Source organism: Papilio polytes, unplaced genomic scaffold, assembly GCF_000836215.1.
Source record: "Papilio polytes unplaced genomic scaffold, Ppol_1.0 DF824158.1, whole genome shotgun sequence".
Taxonomy (NCBI): domain Eukaryota; kingdom Metazoa; phylum Arthropoda; class Insecta; order Lepidoptera; family Papilionidae; genus Papilio; species Papilio polytes.
Window position 1 is genome coordinate 3,499,897 of NW_013525046.1, and position 17,521 is coordinate 3,517,417.

The following is a 17,521-nucleotide window of genomic DNA, read 5'->3' on the forward strand; positions in this document are numbered from 1 at the left end:
TAAAATTCACAGCTTATGTCTAGTTGTAGGTTTAGCAATACAATTGCTTAAATTTAGATAATCAGATAAGCAAGCAGCAAAATATTTATGTATGATCCTTTAACGGTCGCCTACTTCACAACAAGTCCTTAAATGAAATCTAAAAATTTGTAATTCTGGCAGCTGTTTTGACAATACCAGTCGAGCCATCACAAATATTTACGCTTAACCATATTTTTGAACAACTCTGTTCATTTTGCTTTATTAATTAAGAATTTTTCAAGAAAGTTTTATTTAATAGTGATGATGATTACATTATAGAATAGTTATTTTTAGTTTTATAGCAAACGCAAAATTCCCACGCCTCAGATTCAGTTGTAAGTCGCTATTGAGTATTTTAACCGCAAGGATAACGACTATCCGATTTAGTCGGTTTATCTTGGAAACAAACTACCTCAGAATTTCTCACACAACGTAAACTTATAAATAAACTCCCTCCAGTCTTTGTGTTACATCTAATATCCGTCTGATCGGTTATTATTGCGTCATCTTCCGGTGACCTTCTGTTTTATGGATTTACGTGTGCGCAATTATTTCTTAAGATTTCCCTTCTATCGTTATAAAGCCAGAATATTGTCTACCATACTGTTACCATTCGTGAATTCTAGAACATTTGAAGTTAAAGATTTTTAACGTTTTAGGCGATCTGGTTGAACCCATACTCAACATAAACACTACCGTATTCCTATGTTTGAAGTACTTTGAACATGCGTACTTTGAACATTATTTTTTCTCGTACAGTCAATAGGATAGCTAGTTTGTTGGGTTAGCTAGCGTGTTAGTGCCAGCGTCAAAATCGTTGATTTTCAAGTTTGCATACGCTAAAATTGCTTTTACATGTGTACATTGCTAACGAGATACGTACGTTGGTTGCGCTGCAAGTGTCCATTTAGAACAAGTTAGTGGAGCTTTGCGGATTATATGCACGTCTAGCTTTCTAAAGCGAATCAACATCAAAGACTGCAACTAATACGATAAACATTTTATTAAGAGATCCTTTACTTAGTTCATGTTTGTTGATAGATGTAGCCCTCATTGTTATGACGTTATAGATTCGCTTTTTTAGTTTATGTACTTTTGTTTATTGTAAACCGATTAAAGATATTTTAAATAAATGTAATAGGGAAATCCATGAATATTTCGTCGATACATCTCTGTACCTAGGAAAATATTGCCATAAATTTGCTCTATTAAAAAAAGTGTTTTGTTTCCAGTGATAACAATAATATAGATGTTAAAATGAAAAATGAAAAATACAGTACGGCTGCTATATTCAAACCCTGGCGGAGTTTCAGTGACCGGAAGTGCTTGCGGGAAGCTCGGGATTTGACCGGAGGTGGTGCTCCGATATGTTAAGCTGCAGTACGGGCATTAACTGACTTATTAATTAACGGCCGCGGGCATCATCCGGCTTCTATCAAAATTTTGCAAACTTTTCAGACGGTTTTGTTTTTTATCTGTGCAATATTTTTTTAATGGCGGACGTTTTAAACGAGTTATATTGAATTTGTTTTAAGTTTTATTTTTAGTTTAAACTAAGTCTTCAGTTTGGATGTACTGTTCGGTCATTTTTTATTGTTGGTATTTGGAAAATGATCATATCGATGGTGTATCCTTTTTTGGCCATTCACCAATCTTAGTTTGTTAAGAATAAAATATAAATTTCAATATTAATGCCCAAACAGACAACGAAATCGGTGGTGTATAAAAATTATACGGTAGTGTAGATAAACATAATAGACGAGCTATGTTACTTCCATTGTTCATATTTTTTATATATAATTTGAACTACATGAAAATGCATTGTTTGCTTTAAATATTACAATTCGTTTGTTGCTTTTGCACTTCCACAATTAAACAAACGACTAAAATAACGTCCCCAGAGTTTTTATCAGAGTATGTGTAGAAGCCTTAGCTTGTTTGTCTGCTTACCTTGATTATTTAGCTTTTTAACTTTTAATTATTATACTATCTTACGTCATATGATCGTACTTTCATATCATACTTCGTCTATATCTATACTTCTAAACTAATATTGTAAAGAGGAAAGATTTATATTTATGTATGTATTGAAATATCTATTGGGCCGATTAAAAAATCTTGTAAGGGTACTTTTTTAAAAATTTCCACGCAGACGAAGTCGCGAGCTACAGTTAGTACTTAAAATTATGAATGCGAAAGTTTGAGATTTTTTATTCCGCGCAGACTCATTCGCAGGCAAAAGCTATAAAGCTTATCTTTGTTGCATTGATTTTTAATTTTTAAAACCTTAAAAGCATCAGACACAAGTTGAGTTAAAACTTTAAGATTTACAGTTTTTATTTTTTTAAATATTGTACAATGTATTATTTTTAGTTTCATATGTATTATTTGAAAGGGTTTCAGTTATTTAGTAAGTAGGTACGCAAATAGAGGCAAGTAAATGTTATTTGATATCTTACTTAATCCTTATTTGGCTTCATGAGGCGTCTTCACGTATAAATTACCTATGATTCATTCAGTTTGTGTATATATTATAGTATAGTAGATAACATATACCAACCTTTATGTACAATTTTATAATAATCGTACGTTGGAATCTGGAATAATAATTGAGATTTTAATGGAGTTTCCCAATTAGTATAGTATCAATCATACTTTACTACTATTGACTAAATCTGATACTTAACAGAATATCTAATTAATATAGATAAGATGTCTAGCATATTCATAACTCTACATTGCTTTGTAAACGCCCTCGTTTGTTAACAAATAAGTGTATCGTCTCGCGCTGCAGACGAAATATAACTATTTGTTTTAACGAAATTGTTCATAGTCAGAATTGTATAGAGAATTGTGTATATTTATGTATTTGTTTTTCATCAGTTACCAGTAAATTAACATTCGCCATGTCTGCTCGTTCATATATAAACAAGCTGTGCAACAATATGTTTGTGTCAACAAGCCACCCCCTACTTCTATCCCACACCCCCTAGTTGGCGGTGCTACATGTAGTTTCTCCTACTAGCTGTTTTTTATTTGTTTGCTCCATGTTGAAATATTTACTGCACGCTAATATTTACGTGTTTAATTTCTAATAATATAAAAAAAATCATACTTAGTTAAACTTTGCGTAGTTTTAAAAAACTTGAAAATGTAAGAAAAATGAAGAGACTATGACTGGTTTGCGAAGTTAAAATCTAATATTTGTTGGAATAGTAAACCAAAAACAGTTTTGTTTCTTATTTATTGGTTGGTTCTTACGCTGCGCTATAATGTAAAATAAATATTTTTCATCTTGAAACTTTTACGGAACATTTTGATGTGGCGAGACTTCATTTAAGATTCATGACTACCGATTCACACAGTTTTTGACTTGGAGTTTGTTGTTGAAGATGTTGATAATTCATAGTAGACTTGGTGAATAATTAAATTCGTACTACAAAGAGAAATATCGTAAAGAAAACAGTTATTGTTACATAGAACCGAAAAGAAACATTCTCGAATAATTTGTGTTATAATTTAAAATATAAGGAAAACACAATTTGTACTATGACAACAATGTCAGAATTGCTTCTGTAATCGGGGACAGACTAGGGATATATGAGGGTATCAATAAAACATGTAAGCGGGGTCGTTGGCATTTAAAGAGGGCATATGCGAAGGCACCTGCCATCCCCCTCCGGTAACGATAGCCTCCCTCGGCCCGAACGTCAACTGTTGTACGTATGGGCCTGTCGCTCAGGGACCTTACCATGTCAAACTGATGTCACTATATACAATTTAGTAATTTACATAACTACGAATACAATTTACGGTATTACCTAAAAATATTATAAGACGCGACCCGGTAACTAACTGTAATACCAGGGTATAAGATATAATAGATTTATTTGTTATCAATTCCTTCGACACTTTAACGGCATGTTACAATAAGTTACCCAGTAAGTATACCCGGCAAATGTTTTAAGGTTATTTTATTTTTAGAAATTATAAAGAATTTGTGTAATGTTGTAAGATAATGTGCATATAAAATGCCTTCGTTACAAAAGATTTAAGAAGCTCTTGCGAGTGATCGCTTGATGGCGGCAAAAGTTATGGCTCATAACTTTAGGAGTCCTTTTAACAACAAAACGTTTAAATATTTTGCATTGAATTTTTCTTGTCCATCTTATTTTTTACATTGCTCTTAAGTATTTAATTTTTATCGAGAACTAATAAAGCGCAGGTTGCCATAAAGATGAATATAATAAGTGTTGTTTGTGAAATGTTTTTTGCTCGTATCTGTTAACTAGCTATTGTAGACCAAATATGTCATGAACATCATGAATGTCAAAACTTATACGTGAATAGTTTTTTGTTCTTTTAATATTCATGAATACCGATTATCATAATATAATGTAAGACAAGGTCTTGTTAGTTTAAAAAAAAAAACATGTAAAAAAAACGATATTACAAAAAAACATACTGTGATTCATAACATATTTTATATACTTGAATTTGGAATTATGTATTATATAGTGATGTCCCTTAGATAATTTTATAAGCCATTTTTCCAGATTAATGTTTGAAAAAAAATTGTTGCTTAACAAAAAATGTAGCTGTTTTAAAAGAATATGTACAAGATCTATTTAAAAATGAATTCCACTAGTTTAAATATTTTTACGTTGAATCAATTTTAATAAATCCTGCTAATCTCACGCCCTCGTTCCGGGTAATTGATTGAAGATATCTTTTAATCCTCGCGCCCTCCAATAGCTGTCTAATATTGTGATTTATCGACAGTTTTTCACGGAGCGGGACATTTCATAATTCCGTTTCATTTTGAGATAAATCTGTATCGCACTTCACGTGACTCGATCTATTTTAATACGAAACAAAGAAATAGAATTACTATTTAACCGCTATCAATGGAATTCATTTTGTCTTGAATATCACTCTTGTTTCCAGAAACGCCTTTGTTTAGTCCACTTTAGTTTATTTGGACAGATTTTTTTATGGTATTCTATTGTATGGTACACACCTGAATTAAAGCATTTTTAAATACACTGTAATATTAAAATAGATAAAAATATTTTCGGTCTAGTAGGGGATACTTAACCTTGAAATCTGCTTATTTTGCTTTAACCCGTCAACACTTATGTGAATACGTGGTTTGGTTGCTGCAGTTTTATTGAATCACTACCTCGTGATTCATTAGTGTGAGGTTAATCTAATTTTTAACGGAGTAAAACTCAATTTCAGAAACACATTTCATGAAGTAATCGAACTAAAATAACTAACGAATCGTTAAATGTAGCTGGGAAACCGGCAAAATGAGGCAATTTGCTAGCGTTAAAGTATCTACAATTTCGCTCTACCATCTTGAGAGTAGCCTAGTCGGTTTCTTGAGTGGAGGCGTCCTTGAGTATTCTGCGGTGCTCCACTTTTACAAAGGTTCTTGTGGCAGGTGCGCGACTGGTAGGTAGCCCTAGGTAGAGCTCGGAACTTCATTTGGCGGGCGCGTGCTAGACTCCGCACATGCGCTTTACGTAGCGATGTTTGTTGACTCACTCTAGCGTTTGTTTGTTTTAGTAAAAATTTATAGCGCTGGGCGGAGATTCGCCTCTAGGAACGGCGCTCGTCGGCTTTGAACTCCCGCACGTGCTAACCTACACTCGCATATATTTCACTAATACTTACGATGTTTACCGCAAGCCGTTTATACAAAGAGAAGCGACGACCGACATATTTTTGTGTCGGTTTATCGTTTTCTTTCTAATTTGACGTTATATTCAAATTGATTTATTGCTGTTCTATTTTTTATGTCGGATGTTATCGTTGTGTCGCCTTTAGATGTAGGTTTGTCAAATGATGAATGTTTCGTACACGAGCGTTGGGATATTTTACACCTGAGCATTCGCCAAAAATATATTTACAGCGTTTATATCCAAATTAGAAGTATTCTACTTAATGGAATGACGTAATAATTTTAGCAACGTAATGATGTACAGGGACAAATAACATTTTTAAATATGTTACAATAGCTAAAGTAAACAAGTTTTAATCAAGAGTGAAATGTAGCCGTTAAAGTTGTATTTTCCGACGGCCGCTGTTAACCGACGATCATTACTGCGAGCGAAAACAATCGAACGGGCTTTAACAATCAAACATTTTCATTAAGCCGCCGCTCCGGGCTGTAAAAATCACCTCCGGCTCGATTTACGCACTATTACGCTGTTACGTCTGTGAGTTCATTTATCTAGAGGTTTAGGACCGCTCGTTAAATTAATACGCTCTATGGTTTTTGAGATTTATGTAACAACTCACTTTACAGCCGTATGTTTAAGTGAATTGTTAATTTTAAAGCTTTAATCCTTAATCGATAACGTAGACTATTCCACGATTTTATCATCGCCTTTGACGGCTTCTTCAGCCGCTGCTGCAACTACCCTAACGGTTTGTCCGCCTACGTCACTATTATTTCTTAAATGTTTTCATTCATTAGTGATTTATTTTACTAACGAGTATTGCTTTTCTTGACTCTCAAAAGACTTGACATACCGTGTGTAAACGATACAATTTACTTTTCGATCAAACCTTTGTTACGATTGTTTCGCATGAAAATTTGTACAGATAGAAAAAAAGTATTAAGCTATTACAGCAAACAGTCGCGTAAAATTAAAGTACGTTATAAAAAGAGTGGCATGGGCCAAATGGAGTCGATAAAGCGAAGTAATTACTGGCGGCATGTTGCAAAACGGCCGCTTCAAATTAGTTTACTTACGTCCGCCTGTGCGACCGAACGATCCCTTCGCCATTTCACCGGACTAAATTAAAGTCCTTTACACACAAACAACACCAAGATTTATTTATTTCTAATATATTTACTATTATTTTAGACATTAGGAAACTTTTGAAATGGTTTGTAATATCAATCAATAATTAGCATTGTTATTTTGCTTCATTATATTTTAAACTAAATCCAAAGAACTAACATCAAAGAAAAAAATCAGACATTATATTATAGATAAATAATTAGAAACACAATTAATTAGGTTTTGAACTGACATAAGTCTTGAGGCTTCTAATATAATTGCTTGTTTTCTGTCAAACTAAAAGCCTACATATCACAACAACATATTGTTTACAATATGTATGTATTGATAATTAATTGTAAATACGTATTTTGGCAAAACATCTTTGCCAAACAAAGCATCATAACATAACAAAGTTGGTATTGAAGATCGTTATATCCACAAGCGAAGTTCTGCACTAAAATTATCAGACCAGTTGGTATATAGCTTAAAGCAAATTTACTTGCTTCGTTTACTTTAACAGGACTTGTAATCTAACAACGAAGATATTAAATATCAAAATTATTTATTGACGTGAAATTTATTCCAATCAAGTAAACAAAGAGCAAATGCTCTAGGATTATGCCTTTTTATCTTTTCTTCAATGAATCGCATGAAACAATAAGAAAGTTATGAGTGTGAAGGAATACATCGGTAGAGGTACACCTAGAAAGAGATTGGATGGATTCCGTGAATAGTGACATGATCAAGAAGAGAGTGATGATTGAAATGTAGGATGATAGAGATATATGGAGTGCGAAAACCAAAAGCAAAAGGATAAGGGAAATGCTCTCTTCTTCATTCCATTTGAGGATTCAAGTGTATATACTACATTTTTTGTTATAGTCTCTTTTCATTTTATAACGTAAATGATACTTTAAATGGCGTTCATCATGTGCATTCATTGGAACGCAAATGGCCCAATGGTTTAGGAAAGGGGAATTCACATGGGTTCGATTCCACTATTTGGATAATATCGTGAATCAGCACGAGAACTTAGAAGGATTACAAGAAAAATAAATAGAGAAGAGTGGTAGATGATTGTAGTGCTGGGCTGGCGCAACACCATGTAACTATGGGACTCAGGTTTGAAGAAGAAGTATTAGCCCGTTTCGTATAATGTAAAAGTCGGCGATCAAAAAAGTGTTCAGTCAAAATGTTCACCAATTAACTGTATGTAAACGAAGCACATTTACATACATACATACATACATAGATGTAGGTAAGGGTGTGCTTATCGGGCTGGCTAAACAATTGGCACTTTTGTTGGTCGGTCAACATCCTGCGGCGATAAAATCTTGCCGTTCGCTGGTGTTTGTTTTAACCTTTTACAAATTCTTTGTTAACGACACATTTGAGTGAATTATAGTTACAAGTTTACAAGTAACAAGTTATCATTGTCGTGCGTTTAGCGTAGAGTTCCCCAAACATTTTTGTGTCGGAGACCCCTTGCCATGTTTTTCCGTGTTGCGTAGACCCTTCTACTTACATGTACCTGATATTATTTTCCTGTAAATTTCTAACTGTAGTGAAGTTTAGTGTTATTAATTGAATTTTAATTAAAACTACTCAAAATAAAATTTTAAGTAAATAGGTATCAGTGTCATCAGAAATAATGTAGCTTTCTAATGGTGAAAGAATTTTTGGAATCGGCCCAGTAGTTTTTGAGTTATTTCAATACATATAAAAATACAAATTTTTTCCTTTATAACATTAGTACAGATTCCAATTTTTGGCATTAAAATGGCTTAACAATAGCTTAGAAATACTATTATTCATCATATTTCAGTAATCCCATATTATCATGACTATCTTTTTGCTATTATAAAATCGTTCTTTGTTTGCCAATTGTAATGTTTTCGTTCAACTATAACAAAGTTATTGTTTCACGTGCTACGACATTGCATCAATTGCAATAACATGTTGATAGTGATTAAATAATATTTAAACGGAAGTATAGTGTACAACTTTCATAGGCTTTTATCTATTTGTTTATATAATTTTATTTGTAGTATTATATCTCTCATTCTCATAATAAGTGTATATCAAAATGCCTGTGCAAATCACAGGTGTTTCGGCAGTGCAATTTGAGCTCTGCTCTGAGCGTTTTGTTGATATTGTTTTTAATTTTTATTATGATGTAAACGCAAAAGGCACTCGGAACAACTCCATCCCTATGCCTGCGCACTCTCATCAATTGTGTCTTGTGTGTTTGTGTTTGTTTGTGGCTGCTTGTTTTCATAACACAGCGGCTGTCTTTGATGACGGTGTGTTTATCCAGTGCCGGTTAGATCGCTAACAGAATTGATTACCCGAGTACAGGCCGAATTTTCTATTGACTTAATGAAAATTTAGCTACCACATTGTACTGACGTAGCATTTTTAGTGAAATTAATTTTATTATTAACTAGCTGTTGCTCGCGACTTCGTCTGCGTGAAATTTAAAAATATGGCCTACGTCACTTACTGATAACGTAGCTTTTCAATGGTGAAAGAATTTTTGAAATATGCTAGTAATTTTTAAGTTACTTCTAAACATACGAATATACGATTCGTTCCTCTTTATAACATTATTTTATTATCAATTTGTTTTTAAATTAGTCAGGTATCAAGTGCTCTTTACTTGTTGATTTATTCCAAGCCTTGGACGATTCTTCCGCTCTAAAACAAGATTATTTATGGAGCAACGAATGATGTTTGACATTTGCAATTAGATTAATTGTTGTACTGTATTGTGCATTAATCGTGAGAAGTTTTCGACAAATAATGTGCACATCAATCCGCTAATCCTTGGGTGGGCCGGCGCATTTCTCGACCCGCTGACTCTTGGCTGCCTTCCACTGCATGCGTCTTGTCGCCTCTGCCCCCCTGCATTCCCAATTGTTAATCTTTTGTTATTTATAGGTTAACAAGATGCATTTTGCTTTCTAAATCATTCTGACGTATTGAAATTTAATGTTTTAAAATACATCATTTAATTAATTGCTTCTGACGTAGACTGAAGTTTGATTTTTTTTATTTTAAGATTTGATACCTTCAATAAATACTTCTAAGAAAACGTATATACAAAGTAAATTAACTATGTCTACTAAATATACATATTTCTTAGAAATAGTAATGGGATTAACCGTTTTTTCATCTTATTGATAATCGAAAAATAGTATATTCGCATTGAAAATTGAACTTGAGAAAAAATTATCGCTCAGTGATTCCGAAATATCCCAGTAAAGTAAAATAATTTCTGCGGAGCACAATGTTGGACAACGCTAGGTGTAAAAAGTGATTTTTTTAAAGGATTCGTTTCGGTTGACGAGCGACGAGGCGGATCGTGAGCTCAAACTATTGGGCAGCGGGTCAATGACACGGAGGTGCCATTATTACAGTTAAATTTAACTATAAAAAGCACTTTAAAACCGTAAACTAGAGTAATAGGCAGAGATCACGGATTTCCTTTTAACACGCCTGTGACACGCTTTTTTGCATGTAAGTCTTCCAATTTCTTCAAGGTTTTAAAGTTTCAGTGCATTATAAAACTAATTGATACGATATTGAAAGTACGAATACGCTTATATAATAAAGAAAACCTAATTCTTAATCTGTAAATAAGGCCTGAAATAAAAATCAGTTGTAATTAGCAATATTTGTTATCATCTAAATTCGAATTTAGTTCTATAAGACTCAACGTAGCTTTAAAGTAATAAAAGCAAATACTTTTTCTCAAATAAAAGTGTAATTAAATCTATGCAACTTTGGAATACACTCTTCAGTCTTTCAAAGTGAGGATTAAGTTGATCGCAAGCTAAACAAAGAAAAATCCGGAAAGATAAGGTTTTGTGTTGTTTCTTGTTAGGGTGCACTTCTTGTCTCGGCGTCTACCGGGAGGAATCCATCAAAGGATCAGGGGAGGGTGAGTGTCTGCGGGGAACGCAATAGCTTCATCGGGTTTTTCCTGGATTTAAAATAAATTATTCGTCACTTAAAATTTCACGAAGTTCGATTTGAACCTTCATTTCACTTTATTCTAAATGAAAACACTGATTGTATATTTTTTACAAGCAGTGTTACTCTATTTTCATTGTATTTTTTTCGTCAAATTAAATGACTAAATAAATGTCAGTAGCACAAAGCAAATAAACGAAACAGCCTTTGAGATTTTACTAGCATAGTTGATTTAACAAGGAAAGCACGTTGCAAGCACAAATTGCAAGGTTTCAATCAGACCAGATTGAGTTTCGATGGCAGCTCTCAGCGGCGTGTGCTGAGGAGATTACGGGACGCATGACGCTGCAACATTAGGAGCCGACGTCATTACATTTCAAATAAATGGAATTGCATTCAGCTTTAATTCCGAGGCCCGTCACGATCCGAAAGTGATAGCTTCATATATTTGTGGAAATACGGTTGAAGACCATGAAGTAATTTAAAAACCCATCGAAAACTAACATTTAGGCAATTATAGGAATGATCAATTTATGTGTTTGACATTGTTTATTTGTTTGCTGAAATCCAATTCTATCAGAGATGCGGCAAAGTTGAACAAAAATACAAGTTTTTCGGAAGACATCGTAATGCATAGATTTGAATAAAATGTAAATTGAAATGATATCGGTCGAGCGAGGAATGGAAAATCGAATGCGACTTTCAAATTTTACTTCCACACGTGTTGGGATATCGGTATTTGCAAAACTAATTTCGACTGAGATCAGTTTACAAAGTAAGCAACGAAAAACTTTGAATTGAAACTTGTACATGTACTTGTACAAGCCCTTGTACTTTTTTTCTAAGATTTATTACATTTTAAGAATTATGAAATATGTACCTGCTGCCATATACTAAAAACCCTTAAGTTGAACTGAAACCTTTATGTTTAAATAAGAAAGTCATGATAATGAAATGATTTATTCTGTTCATTATATAGTATTTACGTTTTTACATCTTAAACTTGCAGATACATACCTTAGAAATTAGAGTCATTAGGTCTCGTTTGCACTTATACACAATTTATCGCCTGAAACTGGCCGATGTAGAATTGCTTCCAACAAGCGGTTTGCTGAAACTAAATTAATTACTTTGTTAGAGAGAAATTAGTTTTAGAATCTGCTTCTAGGATGCAGCTTATTGACTTAGGATTAAATTATTCTATAACTTTATCGTACATTTCTTAATGGTATTGTAATCTGTCCATTGCAAATCGATTTTCATCTTAATCCTTCCACAAAATCGATGAAAGTAAACAGTATTTGCAGTATTTTACATGTGACAACTTGGTCATACTAGGATCATTGTCAGCATTAAAGAGCTTAGATAATGTTAACGTAACGTGCAGAGTTAACGCAAAGCTGTCACATTCATCGTTCCTCCGTTTTCAATTGAAGTACGATCAAAGTGAGTCCCGATCACAAAGGGTTATAAAACGACTACGTCACCGGCAGCTTGTGTTGGCATACGGATTAATTTGTAACGTTAGTATGCCAGTGTGTTGGTCCGATATCGGTGTCTGGTAGAATTTTTATGAGCCATCGAACACGTCGCGGCCGCACCTGCTCACCTCATGTCCTCACTTGTCCCATTAATTTATTCCAATGTTGATTTTAATTGTTAGCGCGAGCGTGACTCTAGGCATGTCGATGTCAAAGATTTCACTTGCTACAATAATAAAATATGTTTGTTCGCTCCAATAATTCAACCTTAATGATCATTCTATTAGTCAACGTTGACGCTTCGATATCAAAAGAAGTATTGCATATTATTTATAATGTAAAATTTGTATTCGTTGCTGGCGTTATATTTCGATTTTGTTTAGATGTCGAAATATAAATGCTCCAATATCTTCTTTAATATGACGTATTTGTATAGTATCTTTTTCTTCCCCTTCTTAAATGGGCATCAGTTGTATTGTCATCAACATGTATTTAGGCCGCGTGTCAAGTGGTAGGTATCGACAGTCAGTATGTGAAGAGACTACACTACATATTGCTACTACATTCAGTTGTGGTAATGCTTAATTAAGTCGATGCGATTCTGAGCGCCGGCGCAGGAAAGTGAGTGGCCGGTTTGAATATGGAAGGCAGAACGCAACGGCGCGTGTCGTCGACAGGGCTGTGCTTACTGCACAAAAAAAAACTGTATCTCTAATAGCTATAACGGTTTTTAAAATTATTCACGTAGATGATACAAAAAGTAATATAACCGCAGTAACCTCGAAGCAAGTAGAAAATAAAGTGTAAAGTAGCTTTTAGATTTTATCGGGTTTTAGAATATATATAGTCAACAAATAATTAAGCTTTTATGTTTTTTTTAAGAACTACTAACTTATGTACATTACATTGAACTTACTTTTGAGAAGTCAGTAGAAAAAGTTTGAAAATTAATAGAAATAAGGCGAATATACTAGTTTTATTTATATATATTTTATAAGCCTTTTATTTAAGTGACAAATTTACATAAAGTTCACATATAGGTAAATGCCACGCCCTCTTTTGGCTACAGGTCTCCTCCATATATCATAAATTCCTGTTGCGTTACTATATTTATGAGTTCTTTATTTTCTTAATATCTACGTGATAAGTTATCTGATCTCAATTGAATGCAAGACTCGAGATAATGGACATTGGCAACCCTACGTCTAATACACACCGTTCACGTATCATGAGTTCTCCTTAATACGTACTGCTATTGCACTAAGAATGTGCACATACAAAATGGTTGCCCAACTCCAAACTATATAGAGTATGTGTGTCAATACCAGATATAAGCCGATGAGCTCGGTATCTGAGGTGGCGCATGCAGATTGATCGACCTTATTACTCAGTGTCGTATTATTAAAGTGTTATTATGGATTCTTTAAAAGTTGCAAGTGTTATCGCTTTACCACGTGTTCAAAAGTTATAGAACTCATTTAAATATGATTATTTTAAATCTAGAATTACATATTTGCGTAATAATGACGAAGGACCGAAGACAGTGTATGTTAGAAGATGCCTGTGATTATTTTGTTTTAGAAATCCGAAACATTAAAAATGTTTGCTTCTAAGTTGTTTTGCCCTCAGCATTATCTGAGTGAATTAATATTTTACAATATCTGTTTGGCGTTTCACATATTATTCTTGAAACCGTTTGAAATAGAAAACTTAAAATTGCGATAGTGGAAAAAATGGCCGACTATTTCCGGGCTTGCTTTAATTGGTACAGACATAGAGAAACGTTTTGATGTGTGAAGCTTTAACTAGGATTGCAGAGGTTAGTTAGCGACGATTTAGTGCGCCATTCATCACACTCAGACAAGAAGCGTGGAAGCGAAAGTGGGCCGAGATACGGCTGGTTGCTGCGAGATCGCGCTGGACTGATTTATATAGTCACTTTAGACACGAGTGCGCATCTGTTTTTTGCTTGCTGCGATACCCGCAATTTTATAAGCGGTAAATGTGAAAGGAGCTATCTTGCTTCTTACATCAAAATTTAAAGTAATTTTCAAGTCATCAAGTAATGTAGAACACGCTTTTGTGATGCTATTCATTTATAAATAATACTCAAATGAAATAAATTCCAGTTAGTAATGATTCTAGCCTTGTTAGTTTAATAGTTTTTGGTAAATAGGGAAACAAAGTTAATAATCTTTACTTTTTGTATATCTAACAGTATTTTTAAATGCAACTGAAGTTTTAGTTAAGAGATTTAACAGTGATATTTTATTCACTACGATGTTTACGTGAAGAAGTGACAAATACTCAAGACATTATTTTGATGGTACGAAAGTGGTAAGTTCGTTGCTAAACTATGTTACTAGTCTAAAGTCTCCCAAAGAGGAACTAATGCAAGTGCCGTTAACGTAAGTTATTAGAAATTGGTTTCGCTGCTTACACTAATCGACCTGAACGTACCAACTTTGACTATCTTGAGTTTGATAGTTGTCTCAAACAACAAGTTCGACACTTTAGATGGCATTTTGGCTCTGAAATAGAAATAGTTTTAGTACATGTTAACTGCATATGGATTCAAATTTTATAATTGATTAATAATTTCTCGAATGGCACTAGAATCCGTGCATACTAATGTTTCTTCCATCGTGATCTACATAAACAATATGAAGATATCATTCGATTTTTTCCCAAAGTTTCAGTCTCGGGAAAAAAATTGGTAAAATTATGATATGATAATAATTTTATTTAACTTAACGGCGAGTTTTCGCCTTCGTAAATACCATTTATCAATTATGTTGAACGAAGTAAACAAGCCGACAGCTCACCTAGCGTTGAATGACGTCCCCCAACAGGGCGTCGCTCCTTAGACCCTTATTTAACTAAGCGAGAATCGGCATTTCTATACCAAGCGCGTGTCTCTTTTCACTGGTACCGTACTCAATATGACTATCGCGGACTGCTACTTGCTAAGTGGAAGAAGGCCTTACTTTCACTGGTATCTTTCCTCGAATATAAAATTATTCAAGCGTATTTACTTACATTTAATGGACGTCTATCTCTAGTTATTCGTGGGTGGGTGGCTTTTTGAAATATCTTCTTGCGTATCCAGCTAATTTTTGCAGCCTACTGTTTCACAATTAGTAAGGTTAACAATTTAATTCTAAATATATTTAACTTGTTTAACCGTATCCTAAGACTTCCAGTAAACTTTTTCCTAAAGATTTCAACCTTAAATAATAACTTTAATCGTAACATCTGAATAGTAGACATAAGTGCCTTTCTATCGTTATTTTGCTCCGTCACAAGTTTTAATAAAATGCTTAAAGTCATCAAAGATAGTGTTTTGCGTTTTAGTTTACTTTTTAACAATAAGGAACTTAAAACCGGAAACGATTGTGTTATTAGAGAAGTGAAGTAATGGCAACAGCGAAAGATTGCGTGTGTCGCTTGCAGGACACTTTGTTCGGTAATCCAATAGTGGGGAATAGATAGAAGCGGGAATGATAAAAGGGGTGGTTTAATGGAATTAAACAAGGGGCGGGTTGTAAGGAGTGCGGGGGTAGGGGGTGGAAAGGGCTTAGTCTGTCTGTTGGCTGACCGGTTGGTGCTGTAAGCCGCGCTTTCGGAATGTCTTTGTTATCCGTTTTGTTATGTCTAAATTAGATTTTTTGTTCTTATCTATAAAGAATTAGAGTGCTTGAACTAAGCTGCTTCTTGGCTTGGTTGTACATTTATTTTATCACAATTAAATATCTTTTAAAATAATCTACCTTCTTACTGTATTATCTAGTTTCTCTAGAGAAATATAGACTTGCTTTGTTTGCTTTGGTCTGATACTAAGACGGTTGAATTTAAAGAAGGACTTTTTCCTAGTGGTTAAAACTGACTGCACAACTGTCAATGATTAGTAGGTCGATTAGCACACAGCCCAGAAGTGAGGCGACACTCTCTTTCCGCTGGTATAGAGTTGAAACTATCGGATTTGAACGGTTAAAAATTTTATTATTTTTAAGTATCATGCTACCGGACTGTACTAGGGATGTGTTTCAAAATACAATTTGGTGATGTAAAAATTAAGAAAAGGAAGAAGATAAATAATTTTTATAAAAATATTAGACTTTAAAGTACAAAATGAAGTCATTCAAACTTTTTTGTAATGTTTTTGTTCTTTGATGATTCTGATGAACTCTGATTATTCATTACATATTAGTGTATAATGTATTTACATTTTATCTTGACATATGTAACTGATATTGAGCGTTTATCACCATTATAAATTTCTTTGGGATGTAATAATCTTAAATTTAAGGTCAACATGGTAATTAAATGAAACCAATGAATATCATTAACCTAATGAGTATTATGTATGGTACATGAATGATTTTGGCTAAATTTGCCGCATTGCTATTAAACCGTTCTTATTTTATTTTAATTGATAACATATAGCTTTTGAACTCAAGCTATTGAAGCCAGGTGACCGTAGTTTGATATACGACAACGAAATACTTGCGATAAGCTCATTAGTGGAAGCTCTTCCACAGCGGTTTCGAGTCGACAACGCGTCATTTGTGCAAATTGCTGGGAAACTATAACGATTAGCGATAATTGCTCGGTTTGCCAAATTGTCGGATCTGCGGACCTTGAGGGGACAGCGTTAAAGTGTGATAAATTGATCTACAAATTACCGGCCGTCCGATACTTCAACTAGCTGACACCGATAAAATTAATTTGATCGATTGACAAGTTAACGTATTAACTATAATATTAAACGTTAAAATTCACGTAACCTTGAATACTTCAATTTAATTCGACTTCAAAGTATCGCTGTCGTATAACGGTGACCGTATCGTATAGTTATGAAAGCGTTCAGTTAATTATGATATCGGAGGAGTGCCAACCTTAGGAGATGCAGCTGTCGCCTTCAGTCAATATGTTGCGCCAACATTTAGCGGGTGCGTTTTTGTTTTAGTTGCACTTAAATTGTATATGCATTTGCCTACTTAGAAGTTAACTTGTAAATTATTACTTTTAAATACGCTGGCTACTAATAAATGTTTTTATTATTCGTCATTAACGTTATTTACAAGAAATATAATAGGATGTAGTGTCTAGTTTCAATGTTCCAAGAAAGTAAATGTATTCGCTAATGTTTCTAATGAACAATGCTCAGGGTTAACTCTCAATGATTTCTTTGTTGCACGTGCGGAAACTGGATCAGTTTGTCTTTAGAATGTGTGTTTCTAAAAC